Source organism: Pongo abelii, chromosome 13 (assembly GCF_028885655.2).
Source record: "Pongo abelii isolate AG06213 chromosome 13, NHGRI_mPonAbe1-v2.0_pri, whole genome shotgun sequence".
Classification (NCBI taxonomy): domain Eukaryota; kingdom Metazoa; phylum Chordata; class Mammalia; order Primates; family Hominidae; genus Pongo; species Pongo abelii.
The window spans coordinates 36,837,071-36,855,654 of NC_071998.2; the positions used below are offsets into that span (position 1 = coordinate 36,837,071).

At 36.2% G+C, this 18,584-nt stretch overlaps 1 pseudogene; it reads left to right on the top strand.

The window, feature by feature from the left end:
* The first annotated feature begins 10,515 nt into the window (after window positions 1-10,515).
* Window positions 10,516-11,077, top strand: LOC100436283 (interferon alpha-5-like; annotated as a pseudogene).
* The last annotated feature ends 7,507 nt before the right edge of the window (window positions 11,078-18,584 follow it).

An 18,584-nucleotide genomic window follows, 5' to 3' on the forward strand; every position in this document is an offset into this window, starting at 1 on the left:
GGGTAATTAGCATATCCATCATCTCAAACATTTATCATTTCTTTGTGTTGGGAACAGTCCTCCAAGTGTCCTCCTTCTAGCTATTTACAACTATATAATATATTATTGTAAACTATATCCTACAGTGGTATAAAATAGTGGTCTCCAAACCTTTTTGGCACCAGGGTCTGGGTTTGCAGAAGGCAATTTTCCCACTTCCACAAACTGGGAGGCGGTGGTTTTGGAAAAAAACTGTTCCACCTCAGACCATCAGGCATTACTTAGATTCTCATAAGGAACACACAACTAGATTCCTGGCATGTGCTGTTCACAATAAGGTTTGATCTATGAGAATATGATGCCATGGCTGATCTGACAGAAGACAGAGCTTAGGCAGTAATGCTTGCTTGCTCATGGTTCATCTCCTGCTGTGCTGCAGTGTGGCCCAGTTCCTAACAGGCCATGGACCAGTACCAGTCTATGGCCTGGGGGTTGGGGACTCCTGGTATAAAAAACTAGACCTGAACCTCCTATCTAGCTGTAATTTTGTCCTTTATCACATTTACCATTTGCCCCAAGAAACGAGTGCTGGTCATAAGCTGCACTTCTTTTTTCTAAATGGGAAATTGGTTAACAAATTTCTCACTATCACTTCCTTGCTTCTGGTAGCCTCTGTTCTACTTTTTACTTCTATGAAATCAACTTTTTTTTGAGCTTCCAGATATGCGTGAAAACATGCAGTATTTAATGTTCTGCTCCTGCCTCATTTCTCTAAACATAATGTCCTCAGTTCCACTCATGTTGCCACAAATGACAGCAATTCATTCTTTTTATGGCTGAATAGTATTTCGTTCTTTATATGTACCACATTTTGTTTATCCATTCATCTGTTGTTGGCCAACTAGGTTAATTTCATATCTTGGCTATCAGGAAGAATGCTTCAATAAACATGGGGATGCAGATGTCTCATATATAATGATTTTCTTTCCTTTGGATAAATGTCCATTCATGTTACTGCAAATGACTGAATCTCACTCTCTTTTATGGCTGAATAGTACTGTCCTTTTCCTCAGGATTCTTTGTCTATTAGTGGTCTTTTGTGGTTCCATAAAATTTTTAGAATTTGTTCATTTCTATAGAAAATGTCATCGGTATTTTGTTAGGGATTGCATTGAATCTGTATTTTGCTTTTGGTGGTAGTCTCATTTTAACAATATTAATTCTTCCAAGCCATGAGCACAAGATCTCTTTCTACTTGTTTATATCCTCTTAAATTTCTTTCATTAGTGTTTGGTAGTTTAGCTTCTGGAGGTCTTTAATTTCCTGGTTTAGACATATTACTGGGCGTTTTATTACTTTTTTATGGCTACTAAAATCAGGAAGCCTTCTTGATTTTTTTTCCAGCTAGTTTTTCATGTGCAGAGACACTACTGATTTTTGTATGTTAATTTTGTATCTTGAAAAGTTACTGAATTCATCTATCAGTTCTAAGAGTTATTTTGGTAGCATCCTTAGGTTTTTCTAGATATAAGATTACGTCACGTGCAAACAGAGACAATTTGACTTCTCCTTTCCAACCTGGATGCCCTGCACCCAAATTTTTAGGTTTTTGTATAAGTAAAATTATGTCATCTGCAAACAGAGACAATCTGACTTCCTCCTTTCCAACTTGGATGCCCTGCACCCAGGTCTTGGGTCTGCAAAACAGCCCCTTGGGCTACCTATATCAGATTCACCAGCAGGCTGGCTGAGCAGCGCCGTGCCTAGTGCTGGGACCTTAGTGTCCCAGACTTTAGAACACTGGATGGTCCATATTAAGCATGCAGTAAAACTCAATGTTACATTAAGAGCAGCTCTTTTTTGGCTTACCTAATCCCCTGTCTTTTAATTCTAGGTGTCTAAAAGCAATCATTTCATTGCCTGAGTGGATTTGTTAACTAGGTAGAATATTCAGGCAAGGCTAATATCCCTTATTCTGCCAAAGAGCATCCTGAGCACCCTAAAGATGGAGCCATTTTCCTGCCTTTGTGTGTCTCAACATTGGCCTTCATTCGTCCCCTCTGCCAGAGTCCCTAGTTCCCAATTTTGCTGCATTATATTTTGTGAACTTACACTTGGTGATTATGTCGGTGGAAAATCACTTCTCTTCTTTCACTTTAATGACAAAAAAACTCAATATCACTGATCATTAGATAAATTCAAATTAAAACACAATGAGATACTATCTCACACCAATCAGAATGGCTATTATTAAAATGTCAAAAAATAAATGCTGGTGAGGTTGCAGAGAAAAGGGAACAATTATTCACTGTTGGTGGGAATGTAAATTAGTTCAACCATTGTGGAAAGCAGTGTGGCGATCCCTCAAAGAGCTAAAGGCAGAACTACCATTTAACTGAGAAATCCTATTACTGAGTATATGCCCAGAGGAATATAAATCATTCTACCATAGAGACACATGCATGCAAATGCTCACTGCAGCATTATTCACGATAGCAAAGACATGGAATCAACCTAAATGTCCATCAATGACAGACTGGATAAAGAAAATGTGGTACATATGCACCACGGAATACTATGCAGCCATAAAAAAGAACAAGATTATGTCTTTTGTGAGAACATGGATGGAGCTGGCGGCTATTATCCTTAGCCAACTAATTCAGGAACAGAAAAACAAATACTGCATGTTCTCACTTATAAGTGGGAGCTAAATGACAAGAACTTATGAACACAAAGAAGAAAACAATAGACACTTGGGTCTACTTGAGGGTCGGGAGTGGGAGGAAGGAGATGAGCAGAAAAGATAACTATTGGGTGCTAGGCTTAATACCTGAGTGATGAAATGATATATACAACAAACCCCTGTGACACATGTTTACCTATGTAGACATGTGTTCACATGTATACCCAAACCTAAAATAAAAGTTAAAAATGAAATTAAAAAAAGAAATACTGAAAAAAGAACTAAAGGGCAATGATGTGTATATATAACAAAAATTTTAGCTATGAATCATGTTGGAAAAAAAATAGTAGACATCCTTTCTAAGGTGACTGGAAAACAATGTAAGTGTAGAAATCTCATTGACAATTGAGTATATGGGTCTAGAGTTAATGATAAATGCACATGGGTGGAGGTATAAATCGTGATTTGTATTGCATATCTGGTAATGAGAGCATGGGAATGCAGAAAATATTTGTTTGATGGAGTCATCTGTAGTCTGTCAAACTATCTGATACCAGTATCAGGAGGATATAAGGTTACATCTCACTACTTTCTCAGTTATATTCACACTTAGTAAACTGAGGTAGTGCTTAGGTAATAGTAAGAAAGCTAGGGGAATATTTTGAGGACACTTGAAACCACCTAATACAGGAATATCTTACTGACAGAAGTAACCTATGCCCTGCCAAAGGGGGTTGAGTCGGGAAGAGTTGGAGGTCAGGACGCATGGCTGTGTGCATATTGATCAAGCTAGACTTTGTCACTTCAGAACATAGGGTGTCATTAGAGACATGACAATTACTTTTGAGGTGAGATGGTACCATGAAAAGATGAAAATAATGCTGGTTTTGGAATTTAAATTCCCTCACCCATTATACCTGAAAATAACTAGGATTTGCACAATGAATATTGGCACCAACTGAAAGAGTCATTATGCCTAGTAAGAAAAGAGTGGAAGAGAGAGCCACCTCTGCTACAATCCTGGAAACTTGTCCCAGGTGCAGGCCTTCCAGAAGTGAAAACTATTGTGTTCCTGATTTAAAAGGGAAACATGGTGAAAGATCTTCAGAGAGCTTGAGGACCAAGATTCACACACTACACACATAGCCAGGCCAGTAGCATCTACAAGATTTTCAGTGGCCTCCTCCATCTTTATAACAATGGTGCTAGCAATGTTCTTAGGCCTCCCTGCAGCATTCACGGCTGTGAACCACCAAAGAGCCAAGGTTTGATCAGCAGGGGAATATTTATGCTTCAGAGACAATGAGGAGACTTTCTTTCCTCCTGTCTAATGAACAGATATGACTTTGTACTTCCTGGGGGCAGTACAAAGGAACTGGATGGAGCCAGTTACAGAAGGCTGAGGCCACTGCTTTACTCCTTGAGGTGCTGTAGCAAATCTTTAATCTCTTCAGTGCAGAGGATGCCGTTGCTGCTTTGAATGAGACACTTGGTGGAAATTCCTCCCTGCATATCAGCAGCAGCAGAAAGACCTGAAGACCTATTGAAGTCAGGAGAAAAAAGTAGAAGAAATCTCTGAGCTAAGTGAATATTTCCTGCTGGCTGTGAAGAGGTACTTCAAGGAACCAGTCTCTATCTAAAAGAAAAGGAATACAATGAGACTGGGCATGGTGGCTTACCCCTGTAATCCCAGAACTTTGGGAGGCCAAGGTGGGCAGATCATTTGAGGTCAGGAGTTTGAGACCACCCTGATCAACATAGTGAAATCCTGTCTCCACTAAAACTAGAAAAATAAATAAATAAATAATAAAATAGCCGGGTATGGGGATGCACACCTGTAGTCTCAGCTGCTCGGGAGGCTGAGGCAGGAGAATCGCTTGAACCCAGGATGTGGAGGTAGCAGTGAGCCAAGATCACACCACTGCACTCCAGCCTAGGTGACAGAGCGAGACTCCATCTCAAAAAAAAAAAAAAAAAAAAAAAAGAAAGAAAAGAAAATACAATGAATGTGCCTAAGTTGTTGTCAGAGTAAAATATAAGATCCAGTTGTCTTTATCATAAATATGTTAAGAAAAGCCAAAATTTAGATGACCTTGTGTTTGGCAATGACTTTAGATAGAACAACAAAGACATGGTCCATGATCTATTAGAGAAAAAATTTGTAAACTGGATTTCATTAAAATTAAAAATTTATGCTTTTCAAAAGACGCTGTCAAGAAAATATGAAAAGCTACATATTGGGAGAAATATGTTTTCAAGGACATATCTGATAAATGGCTGTTATCTCAAATATGCAAAGAGTGGTACGTATACACAATGGAGTACTATTAAGCCATAAAAAGAATGAGATCCTGTCATTTGCAACAACAGATTCTGTATATCAAGGCAATTTTCACGGTATACAATGGTAAAAACTTTTTGTTCAACTTTAAAGTTACAAGAAAACTTGAGGTAAAAATAAATGAACTATAATTCTGTCCATTTGTTAAAACCTGTGGAACTATGCACCAAAAGGTATGAATTTTACTGTATGTAAATTTTTAAAAACTCAACCACATTGGCAGTAGATACCAGGATTGAATTAAATGATGACAAATTAATGTAATTGATGTATGACATAACCACTCTGAAAGTGACAAATACTCTGTCCAGCCATGTGGTGACTAGATACTTTAAGGTGAAACACAAAAGGGTTATACACAAACACTGTATGCTAGTTGGTAGAATTGTTTCTCACAGAAATTCTGTTAGTAGTTCCGAAACATTATGTGTATTGTTAGACTTGAGTAAATAGGTAAAAATATTGTAAATAACAAAAACCAAGTATCTTAGAGTTGGAAAAAGAAGTTTCAAATAATGAAAATGGAAAGGCTAGAATTAACCTTATTGTGTTGGATTAGAATCAAAGATATTTGTATAGTCTCATGTTTGTTTTAGTCTTTATTTAGATATAGGTGTGGACAGAAATAAATATAGGTATGTGTATATAAAAAATTAGTATACATATATGTACTACTTATATTCTTATCTCTGTCACTGAAAGCACCTAAAAGCAGTGACATCCTAGTAGTGCTAAGCACATGTAGCTCTCAGATCTTGTCTTCTAAAATACCAATCTCCAATAAAAGGCATTAATACGTCTTGGAGAAATGACTGATTCTTGGTCTGTGTCATGGAAATACAAGGATACTGGAGTATCTTGTGGTGCCAGAAGATGAAGTGTGCAAAAACAAAATGTATAGGTACATGTCAAAAGGACACAGAAGCCAGCCTTAATGAGCTTCCAATAGCCAAAGCTGGGACAACTAGAGTAACACAATAGATAATGATAGTATTTTATTATCACATAAAGAATGGAATAAATATCCATGAGTTTATACTAATATAAGTAATGAGTAAATAAACACATTTATTGGGAAGGAGGGCCAACTCCATCTTTCAAAAGCATTTCAAATAATAAATGTAGAAGGAATGAGGAAAATAGAATATCATAGTCAGAACATCATAAATATAATTGCAACAGGCAAGATCTACTGTTGAATCATAAAATCAATAAGCAAAGCCTTGAAGAGAATGAGGATAACTGCATATCCTCAATGTATTTCCCTCCAAAAGATTTTTAAATTACTGTGAAGCTTTAACATATGTCAACAAAGTCCTTGATACTTCTCTTTCCATGGGGTGGAGCTTAATTTCCCTCCTTTTGAGTGTAAGCTCACATTAGTGACGTGTTACCAATATAAAGAGTATGGAAAGGAAAAACAGCAACTTTGTATCAGAGAAAACAGGCAGATCCAAACTTTACCAAGTGAATAAGTTTAATATCAGCAGTAATAAGGCAACATATTGATATTATATATCTCCTATATCACTTGATATGAGATTCACTCTATTGTATTCATCTTTTATATCTATAATTTTAATATAATAATGAGAAAATGAACTCACATCCAAATTGATGGGCATTCTACAAAAACAATTGACTAATATTCTTTAATAAGTTTCAAGGTCATGAAAGTCAGGAAAGACTGAGTGTGTATGGCAGATTAGAGAAGAATAAAGAGAAATGACAATGAAATGCAATATGGGATCCTGGATAGATTCCTTGAATAGGAAAAAGACATCAATAAAAAATTGAGGAAATCTGAGTGAAGTCTGAAGTTTAATTAGGATTAGTACACCAATCTTGACTTCTTAGTTTTGATAGTTGTGCCATGGCTATATAAGCTGTTAACATTAGGAGAAGTGAGTGAAGGGAATAGGGGACTCTCTGTACTACCTTTACAACTCTGCATATCTAAAATTGTTTCAAAATAAAAGTTAAAAAGTCCAAAATTCTTATACAGATGATTTAAATTTTTACTAGTGTATTTCATTAATTGAAATCATCATTAAATTCCCATTTTTCCATAAAAGATGTAAAATTTCATATGCCATTTTAAGTGTTTAGAAGATAGTTCTGTCTCTTACTCTTTATCCCTTTAGGGTTCTGAAAGGCTCTCTTCTTCACCAAATGTTAGTCAGGCTCCTCTGAGCTCTCTTTTTGCATAGACCATGTCTTGGAGTCCACTCTTAGTTCTGCCTAGTCCAGATGTAGCAAGAATCTTCCTAAGTCAATTTTATGAGAATTCCTATACCCTAGATATCTGACTGCCCTGGATTTACTTTGGCAAAAATTCTGTTAAGTTGATTTAGCAAGGATTTTCTTAGTGATTTTCTATCCACAGACTTTCTCATTCTGTTTGTTGGCTACAAATCCAAGGCTGTCTTTGTTATATTCAGAACTGAGTTCAGATTGATCTCTCTCCCCTATTGTGATACTTTTGGCATCTGTTGCAAGAGTCCTAAATTAAGTCTTCCTTACTGTAATACCAAGTGTCAGCATAATGTTTTTGTTTACCAGTTCCTCAAAGTAAGTCAGCACAATCAACACAGCAGCAAACTCAGCTGACCTACAACATAAAAGGCATCAACCGGCTGAAAAGTCAGGTGACTCAGAATCTTCTGTCATCTCAGTCCTCCTCCTCTAATGCACTGGAATTTTGCCATTTCCCCAGAAGTGTTTGTATTTCCACACCTTTAATCTCCTTAGAGAGCCCTTCCAGATGAGCTTTCCCTGAACTCTGTGCCTTACCTTGGTTTAGTTCTGATTTAGCTCATTTCAATATCCTGATCATGACTTAGTCTTAATTAGGATTGCACTAAACAGGTAGAAATCTAAAGCACTATGGATATTTGAATAACTGAGTAGAAATATGTAGGGTTTCAAACAATTGCTTATGAATATATTTACTGCAATGAACCAAGTGTTTGACAAATACATTCAAGCATATTAAAATACAATCTCAAGGAAACAAAACTAGAGTATAATGTGTAAGCAAAATGGGACGCAATTTAATTGTAATATAACATGTTGGCATGATCAAATGGGGAATTTTAGTGAAGAAGACTAACAAACAGCTGAAGAGAAAGACCCTGTCATTACCTAGGCCGGACTCTACTGGGAAAATTTTGATCAATCTAGAAGTCGCTCTAGTTCTTATGACCAGAAATATTCCGGGAAGCATGTAAGAACTGAGGGCTCAGTCAGATTTTGGGCTCAAACAATGGCTTCATAATTCGATAGTTACTTATACTTCTATTTTTTATTTTGTAAATAGGAATAACAGTAGAACCTATCAGTCTTCTTCGGTCACTGATATCGCCAGTGAATTAATAGGGGTAGACACATGGTAGATGTTCAGTTAATATGAAAAACAAGAGTATTCATTATTGGTAAAGGGAGCATCAATTTTGTAAGTGCTAAGAACAATGTCTGACTAAAAATAAACGCATTCAACAATTTAGCTATTTGGTTCCTATTAATCACTATTTTTATTATCAAACTTTACTAGGTTGGGGAAAGTGTCCTTTGAAATTATCAATTCCCTTGTTTCTTGTAAGAGACGTGATAAGAAAAATGTTGATGTCTTGAGTTTATTTATACACTAAGGGAGAACTTGGTACATCATCACTTACCTATTATGCAGAGAGTATATTGTACTCTCAAAATTTTGCCTTTTTTATGTATAAACTCTTGTGGTTGGTATGTGTCCCATGACACTCTGTGAAGGTTGGATTCAGCAAAGCTGAAAACACACCCCTGACCAGGAATGATTACTATTCTTCCAGCCCATGCCCATTTGCTCCCTTTGATCTACATCTCTTTCACAATTTTGCTTCTGCTCTTCCCGTTCCTTTAATTTCCACCTTGACTGGAATTAACGTAGGTAAATTCTATTTCGTCATTATTTTTTTCCATTAAGATATTTTTTCCTTTTAACATTTTAACCACATTTAGATACACGTTTGTTTTCTTCTGGTCTCCATTCTTTAGGATGCAAAAAGTAACAACTTTTGCTTTCAATGAAAATGAAAATTAGAAACAAAGATCCCTGGTGTCTGGCATGGCATGTAAAACAATTGTACAGCCCATATATGTTATCACATTTACCTCCCATTATGAACATTTAGGAAAAAAATTGTTTCATTTAGTTAGATAAGAATCAACTAGTATTGGAACCTTTGCAATTTCTTTGGAAATTTGAATTTTAATGTACAAATTTTTTTAATCCAATTGATTTTTTCTCAATTGTGTAATCTCATTGGGCATGATATTGCTCTCAAAGGAACAATTAGTTAATTCTTGGGAGCAGGAACAAATCTTACCTATTTCAATGGTTTGTGGCCCTCTAAAGCTCAACTCTATCTGAAAAAATACTTATCCCTTAACATTTTTTTGATTGAATATTCTTGTGTATCACATGAGAAGCATTGACATTGAGTCCATGGAAGATACACAAAAGGTATATAAGGTCAGTGCTGCAAACCTATGGCAAATGGGTGCTGTGAGTAGAGGACTTTTCAAGGTTTACTAGATGTCAAAGTCATATCATGAGAGGTGTCCAGTGCATACATATGTGCTGTCATTTGCCATCTCGTGGATGTTGTTTATGTCTGATCCTTAGCAATTCTGAATGTGCTGTGGGCTTTGAGAATTAAAAATACTTTATATTATTTAATTATACTGATATTGTTCATCACATCATTAACTGTTTCAGCATTGAAAAGAGAACAATCTTGACAATATCTGGATGAATATCTAGCAGCTACTGAAGTCGAAAGTTTTCCCCTATGAAGCAAAATTAAAAGTTAAGTGCACTAACAGTTAATGTTAAAAAATAATTTAAATTTTAACAGTCTTTGGCAGGTTTGAATGACTTTAAGTATTTTATTATATTAGTTATTATTATATGTTTTTATAACTTGTTAATTTGGTCATGTAATTTGACACATTACAATTTATGTAAGTGAATAAATTATATAAAAATCACTTTAAAAATGTAGCTATGGAGTTAAGTTAAATATCCATGGGTTTTAAATTTAACTATTAACTTTTAGCTTAAAATGTTTGGTCATTCTTAACCCTCCATTGAATTAAAACATTAAACTTTATACTGCTTATATATAAAGATGTGTGCATAGAACATCAACAGATATATAGTATATCTATGTTATTAAATATTAGTGGGAATTTGAATTACAGAGAAATTTCTAAAAAGACTATGGGGAAGGAGAAGAGGAGGTAATAATAAAAAGAAGTAGTTAAGAAACTGTTCTACAGGCCTGCAGAGAGAGCATAAAGGAAAACAAAAACAGAAACAGAAATTAAGAGGGGGCATTCAGAAAATAGACACTAGTGTGTTCCCTATTTAAGGTTATGCACAAAATAAGGTCTTCAGATAACCTAAAACCCAAAGTTCAGAGTTACTCTCTCAGCCAGCCCAGTAGCATCTGAAACATCCCCAATTGACTTGCCCTTTAGTTTACTGATGGCCATGATGGTGCTCAGCTGCAAGTCCATCTGCTCTCTGGGCTGTGATCTGCCTCAGGCCCACAGCCTGGGTAACAGGAGGGCCTTCATACTCCTGGCACAAATGAGGAGAATCTCTTTTTCTTGCCTGAAGGACAGACATGACTTTGATTTCCCATTATCAAGTGTTTGATGGCAACCACTTCCAGAAGGTTCAAGCTATCTTCCTCTTCCGTGAGAAGATGCAGCAGACCTTCAACCTCTTCAGCACAAAGGACTCATCTGATACTTGGGATGCGGCCCTTTTAGACAAATTCTACACTGAACTTTACCAGCAGCTGAAAGACCTGGAAGCCTGTGTGATGCAGAGGGTTGGGGTGGAAGAGACTCCCCTGGTGAATGTGGACTCCATCCTGGCTGTGAGAAAATACTTTCAAAGAATCACTCTTTATCTGACAAAGAAGAAATATAGCCCTTGTTCCTGGGAGGTTGTCAGAGCAGAAATCATGAGATCCTTCTCTTTATCAATGAACTTGCAGGAAAGATTAAGGAGGAAGGAATGAAAACTGGTTCAACATGGAAATGAGAATCATTTCCATGATTAATACGTCATCTCACACTTTCATGAATTCTGCCATTTCTCATTTTTGCTATATCCATGACATGAGCTGAATCAAAATTTTAAAATGTTTTCAGGAATGTTAAGCAACATCATGTTCAGATGTACAGGCACTAGTTCCTTACAGATGATCATGATGATGGATCTATTTATCTATTTATCTAAATAATTATTTAACTATTTATAATATTTAAAATCTTCTTTTACTATATCATGTATTTTTATTTTGTGGTTAATATAACAATAAATGTTCTTTACATTTAGTCAATATATCACTTTGCTTTTTTCATTAAATTTTTACTATGGAAAACTTGTATTTTATTCTTTAAAATGAAACTCCAAGCCTGATTATTTAACCTGATTAAAAAATAGATTATACAATTCAGTTACCTACTATTGGTTATAAGTCAAAATAGATTTTTCTATACCAGACTGTATGTTGTATGTTGCCTTCAGGATATAAAATTGAAAAAAACAAATACATTTCCTGTTCTCATGTACCTTTGATTTTTGTGAGGAAAGAAACTTAAAAACAATAATCATCATTCTCAATTGATATCAGTTATGTTAAATGCTATAATGTGAGATAGGAAAAAAAGCAATGAATTTCTAGTAGAAGAGGATGGATTTAGGCATGTCCAGAAATAAAAATAAAAAAGCAATATCCTCTATAAATTGACTTCTAAACATATAATTGCAAATGTGTATTTCCAGTCAGATATATGAATTTGCAATTTTCAAGAAATACAATGAAGGTTCATAACTGGCAATGGAAATCCCAAAAATAGAGGCAGTCATGTGGGGAGGAAAAAGAAAAGTAAAGGAAAAAAGAACTTAAAATTGATTCTGAGGACCTTCCACCTTTAAAGACAGGGGATATAAGAGACACAAAGGAAGCAAAGGTGGAAAACTACACATTAGTGAAGGAAAGACATAATGGTGATAAATGTGTGTCTTGAAAATAAATGTGTTTAGAAGAAGAATCAATAGACTTAGGGGAAATATGGATTAAAACTGTCTACTACATCAGAAAAATAAATGGCAGTGGAGATCTTAGTGAGAGCTGCATTGGTAGAATTAATCAGTATAAACCATATTGTAGTAGGTGGAAGCATGAATCAAAGAAGAGAAACCTGTAACAAAATAGATAAGAAATAGTTGTGAGAGGTTTCCCTTTAAAATAAAGGAAAGAAATAAGGTTAGACATGAAAAAAAATGTGGATTACATTTCATTTTACCTTCATAGTTTATCCATTTGAAACTATATATGTCTGCAGATTGATTTCATGCATTGAAAAGTTGTTAATATACTTAATAATTTATAATATAAAATTATAACGTATAAAGTTACAATAATTATAATTTTGATTAGTACTATGTTAAATGTCAGTAAAACCTGACAAACTTCCTTCATAAAATAAAATGGAAAACTGGATGAAAGAATCACTTTCTCAATGCTTTAAGGAAATAAAAAAAGATTGGTCACAAGTATCAATAGCCAAATCAATCAAGTGGAAGAAACGTTATCAGAGACTGAAGATCAACTTAATGAAATAAAGTGTGAAGACAAGATTAGAGAAAAAAAGAATGAAAAGGAACGAACAGAATCCAAGAAATATGGGACTATGTGAAAAGACCAAACCTACGTTTGATTCGTGTACCTAAAAGCGACGGGGAGAATGGAACGAAGTTGGGAAACACTCTTCAGGATATTACCCAGGAGAACTTCCCCAACCTAGCAAGACAGGTCAACATTCAAATTCAGGAAACACAGAGAACACCACAAAGGTACTCCTCGAGAAGAACAAACCCAATACAGATAATTGTCAGATTCACCAAGGTTGAAATGAAGGAAAAAATGTTGAGGGCAGCCAGAGAGAAAGGTCGGATTACCCACAAAGAGAAGCCCATCAGACCAACAGTGGATCTCTCTGCAGAAACTCTACAAGCCAGAAAGAGTGGGGCCCAATATTCAACATTCTTAAAAGAATTTTCAACCCAGAATTTCATATCCAGTAAATCTAAGCTTCATAAGCAAAGGAGAAATAAAATTCATTACAGACAAGCAAATGCTGAGAGATTTTGTCACCATTAGGCCTGCCTTACAAGAGCTCCTGAAGGGAGCACTAAATATGAAAAGGAAAAACCGGTACCAGTCACTACAAAAACATATCAGATTGTGAAGACCATCGAAACTATGAAGAAACTGCATCAACTAATGGGCAAAATAACCAGCTAGCATCATTATGACAGGATCAAATGCACACATAACAATATCAACCTTAAATGTAAATGTGCTAAATGCCCCAATTAAAAGACACAGACTGGCAAATTGGATAAAGAGTCAAGACCCATCAGTGTGCTGTACTCAGGAGACCCATCTTACATGCAAAGACACATAGGCTCAAAATAAAGGGATGGAGGAATATTTACCAAGCAAATGGAAAGCAAAAAAAAAAAAAAGCTGGGGTTGCAATTCTAGTCTCTGATAAAACAGACTTTAAACCAACAAAGATCAAAAAAACAAAGAAGACAAAGAAGGGCTTTACATAATGGTAAAGGGATCAATGCAACAAGAAGAGCTAACTATTCTAACTATATATGTACCCAATACTGGAGCACCCAGATTCATAAAGCAAGTTCTTAGAGACCTACAAAGAGGTTTAGACTCCCACACAATAATAGTGGGAGAATTTAATACCCCACTGTCAATATTAGACAGATCGAGACAGAAAATTAACAAGGATGTTCAGGACTTGAACTCAGCTCTGGACCAAGCAGACATAATAGATATCTACAGAACTTTCCACCCCAAATTAACAGAATATACATTCTTCTCAGCATCACATCACACTTATTCTAAAGCTGACCACATAATTGGAAATAAAACACTCCTCAGCAAATGCAAAAGAATGGAAATCAAAACAAACAGTCTCTCAGACCACAATGCGATCAAATTAGAACTCAGGATTAAGAAACTCACTCAAAACCCCACAACTACATGGAAACTGAACACCTGCTTCTGAATGACTACTGGGTAAAAAATGAAATTAAGGCAGAAATACATAAGTTCTTTGAAACCAATTAGAACAAAGACACGGTGTACCAGAATCTCTGAGACACAGCTAAAACAGTGTTTAGAGGAAAATTTATAGCAATAATGCCTACAGGAGAAAGCAGGAAAGATCTAAAATCGACACCCTAACATCACAATTAAAAGAACTAGAGAAACAAGAGCAAACAAATTCAAATGCTAGCAGAAGACAACAAATAACTAAGATCAGAGTGTAACTGAAGGAGATAGAGACACGAAAAACCCTTCAAAGAATCAGTGAATCCAGGAGCTGATTTTTTGGACAGATTAACAAAATAGATAGACCACTGGCCAGACTCATAAAGAAGAAAAGAAAGAAGAATCAAATAGACACAATAAAAAATGATAAAGAGGATATCACCACTGATCCCACAGAAATACAAACTACTATCAGAGAATACTATAAACACCTCTATACAAATAAACTAGAAAATTTAGGAGAAATGGATAAATTCCTGGACACATACACCCTCCCAAGACTAAACCAGGAAGAAGTTGAATCCCATTTCAGCTTTCTACATATGGCTAGCCAGTTTTCCTAGCACCATTTATTAAATAGGGAATCCTTTCCCCATTTCCTGTTTTCGTCAGGTTTGTCAAAGATCAGATGGTTGTAAATGTGTGGTATTATTTCTGAGGGCTCTGTTCTGTTCCATGGGTCTATATCTCTATTTTGGTACCAGTACCATGCTGTTTTGGTTACTGTAGCCTTGCAGTATGGTTTGAAGTCAGGTAGCGTGATGCCTCCAGCTTTGTTCTTTTGGCTTAGAATTGTCTTGGCAATGTGGGCTCTTTTTTGGTTCCATACGAACTTTAAAGTAGTTTTTTTCCAATTCTATGAAGAAAGTCATTGGTAGCTTGAAGTGGATGGCATTGAATCTATAAATTACCTTGGGCAGTATGGCCATTTTCACGATATTGATTCTTCCTACCCATGAGCATGGAATGTTCTTCCATTTGTTTGTATCCTCTTTTATTTAATTGAGCAGTGGTTTGTAGTTCTCCTTGAAGAGGTCCTTCACATCCCTTGTAAGTTGGATTCCTAGGTATTTTATTTTTGAAGCAATTGTGAATGGGAGTTCACTCATGATTTGGCTCTCTGTCTGTTATTGGTGTATAGGAATGCTTGTGATTTTTGCACGTTGATTTTGTATCCAGAGACCTCGCTTAAGTTGCTTATCAGCTTAAGGAGATTTTGGGCTCAGGTGTTTGGGTTTTCTAAATATATAATCATGTCTTCTGCAAACAGGGACAATTTGACTTCCTCTTTTCCTAACTGAATACCCTTTATTTGTTTCTCCTGCCTGATTGCCCTGGCCAGAACTTCTAACATTATGTTGAATAGGAGTGGTGAGAGAGGTCAGAACAAAAATTAATTCAAGATGGATTAAAGACTTAAAATGTTAGACCTAAAGCCATAAAAACCCTAGAAGAAAACCTAGGCATTGCCATTCAGGACATAGGCATGGGTAAGGACTTCATGACTATAACACCAAAAGCAATGGCAACAAAAGCCAAAATGGACAAATGGGATCTAATTAAACTAAAGAGCTTCTGCATAGCAAAAGAAACTACCATCAAAGTGAACAGGCAACCTACAGAATGGGAGAAAACTTTTGCAATCTACCCATCTGACAAAGGGCTAATATCAACAATCTATATAGAACTTAAACAAATTTACAAGACAAAAATCAAACAACCCCATCAAAAAGTGGGCAAAGGATATGAACAGGCACTTCTCAAAAGAAGACATTTATGCAGCCAAAAGACACATGAAAAAATGCTCATCATCACTGGCCATCAGAGAAATGCAAATCAAAACCACAATGAGATACCATCTCACACCAGTTAGAATGGCAATCATTAAAAAGTCAGGAAACAACAGGTGCTGGTGAGGATTTGGAGAAATAGGCATACTTTTTATACTGTTGGTGGGGCTGTAAACTAGTTCAACCATTGTGGAAGACAGTGTGGTGATCGCTCAAGGATCTAGAGCTAGAAATACCATTTGACCCAGCCATCCCATTACTGGGTATATACCCAAAGGATTATAAATCATGCTGTTATAAAGACACATGCACACGTATGTTTATTGCGGCACTATTCACAATAGCAAAGACTTGGAGCCAACCCAAATGTCCATCTATGATAGACTGGATTAAGAAAATGTGGCATATATACACCATGGAATACCATGCAGTCATAAAAAAGGATGAGTTCATGTCCTTTGTAGGGACATGGATGACGCTGGAAACCATCATTCTCAGCAAACTATCGCAAGAAAAGAAAACCAAACACTGCATGTTCTCACTCATAGGTGGGAATCGAACAATGAGAACACTTGGACACAGGAAGGGGAACATCACACACCAGGGCCTGTTGTGGGGTCGGGGGAGGGATAGCATTAGGAGATATACCTAATGTAAATGACGAGTTAATGGGTGCAGCACACCAACGTAGCACGTGTATACATATGTAACAAACCTGCACATTGTGCACATGTACCCTAGAACTTAAAGTATAATAAAAAACATAAAATTGAAAAAAACAGAAGTTGAATCCCTGAGTAGACCAATAATGACTTCTGAAATTGAGGCAGTAATTAATAGACTACCAACAAAAAAAGTCCAGGACAAGATGGATTCACAGCCGAATTCTATCAGAGGTACAAAGAGGAGCTAGTACCATTCCTTCTGAAACTGTGCCAAACAATAGAAAAAGAAAGACTCCTCCCTAACTCATTTTATGAGGCCAGCATCATCCTGATACCAAAAACTGGCAGAGACACATCAAAAAAAAAGAAAATGTCAGGTCAATATCTCTGATGAACATCGATGCAAAAATCCTCGATAAAATACAGGGAAACCGAATCCAGCAACACATCAAAAAGCTTATCCACCAAGACCAAGTCAGCTTCATTCGTGGGATGCAAGGCTGGTTCAACATATGCAAATCAATAAATGTAAGCCATCACATAAACAGAACCAATGACAAAAGCCACATGATTATCTCAATAGATGCAGAAAAGGCCTTTGATAAAATTCAACACACTTTCATGCTAAAAACTCTCAATAAACTAGGTATTGATGGAATGTATCTCAAAATAATGAGAGCTATTCATGACAAACCCACAGTCAATATCATATGGAATGGGCAAAAGCTGGAAGCATTCCTTTTGAAAACTGGCACAAGACAAGGATGGTCTCTCTCATCACTCCTATTCACCACGGTATTGGAAGTTCTGGCCAGGGCAATCAGGCAAGAGAAAGAAATAAAGTGAGTTCAAATAGGAAGAGAGGAAGTCAAATTGTCTCTATTTGCAGATGACATGAGTATATATTTAGAAAACCCTATTGTCTCAGTCCAAAATCTCCTTAAGCTGATAAGCAACTTCAGCAAAGTGTCAGGATACAAAATCAATGTGCAAAAATTACAAGCACTCCTATACACTAATAATAGACAGAGAGCCAAATCATGAGTGAACTCTCATTCACAATTGCTACAAAGAGAATAAAATGCCTAGGAATACAACTTACAAGGGATGTGAAGGACCTCTTCAAGGAGAACTACAAACCACTGCTCAAGGAAATAGGAGAGGAAACAAACAAGTGGAAAGGACCTCTTCAAGAACTACAAACCACTGCTCAAGGAAATAAGAGAGGAAACAAACAAGTGGAAAAACATTCCATGCTCATGGATAGGAAGAATCAATAGTGTGAAAATGGCCATACTGCCCAAGGTAATTTATAGATGCTATCCCCATCAAACTACTTTTGACATTGTTCACATAATTAGAAAAACCTACTTTAAATTTCATATGGAACCAAAAAAGAGCCCATATAGTCAAGACAATCCTAAGCAAAAAGAAGAAATCTGGAGGCACCACACTACCTGACTTCAAACTATACTTCAAGGCTACAGTAACCAAAACAGCATGGTACTGGTACTAAAACAGATATATGGACCCATGGAACAGAACAGAGGCCTCAGAAATAATACCACACATCTACAACCATCTGTTCTTTGACAAACCTGACAAAAACAGGAAATGGGGAAAGGATTCCCTATTTAATAAACTGTGTTGGGAAAACTTGCTAGCCATATGCAGAAAACTGAAACTGGACCCCTTCTTTACACCTTGTACAAAAATTAACTCAAGATGGATTAAAGACTTAAATGTAAGACCTAAAACCATAAAAACCCTAGAAGAAAACCTAGGCAATACCATTCAGGACATAGGCATGGGCAAAGACTTCAAGACTAAAACATCAAAAGCAATGGCAACAAAGGCCAAAATTGACAAACGGGATCTAGTTAAACTAAAGAGCTTCTGCACAGCAAAAGAAACTATCATAAG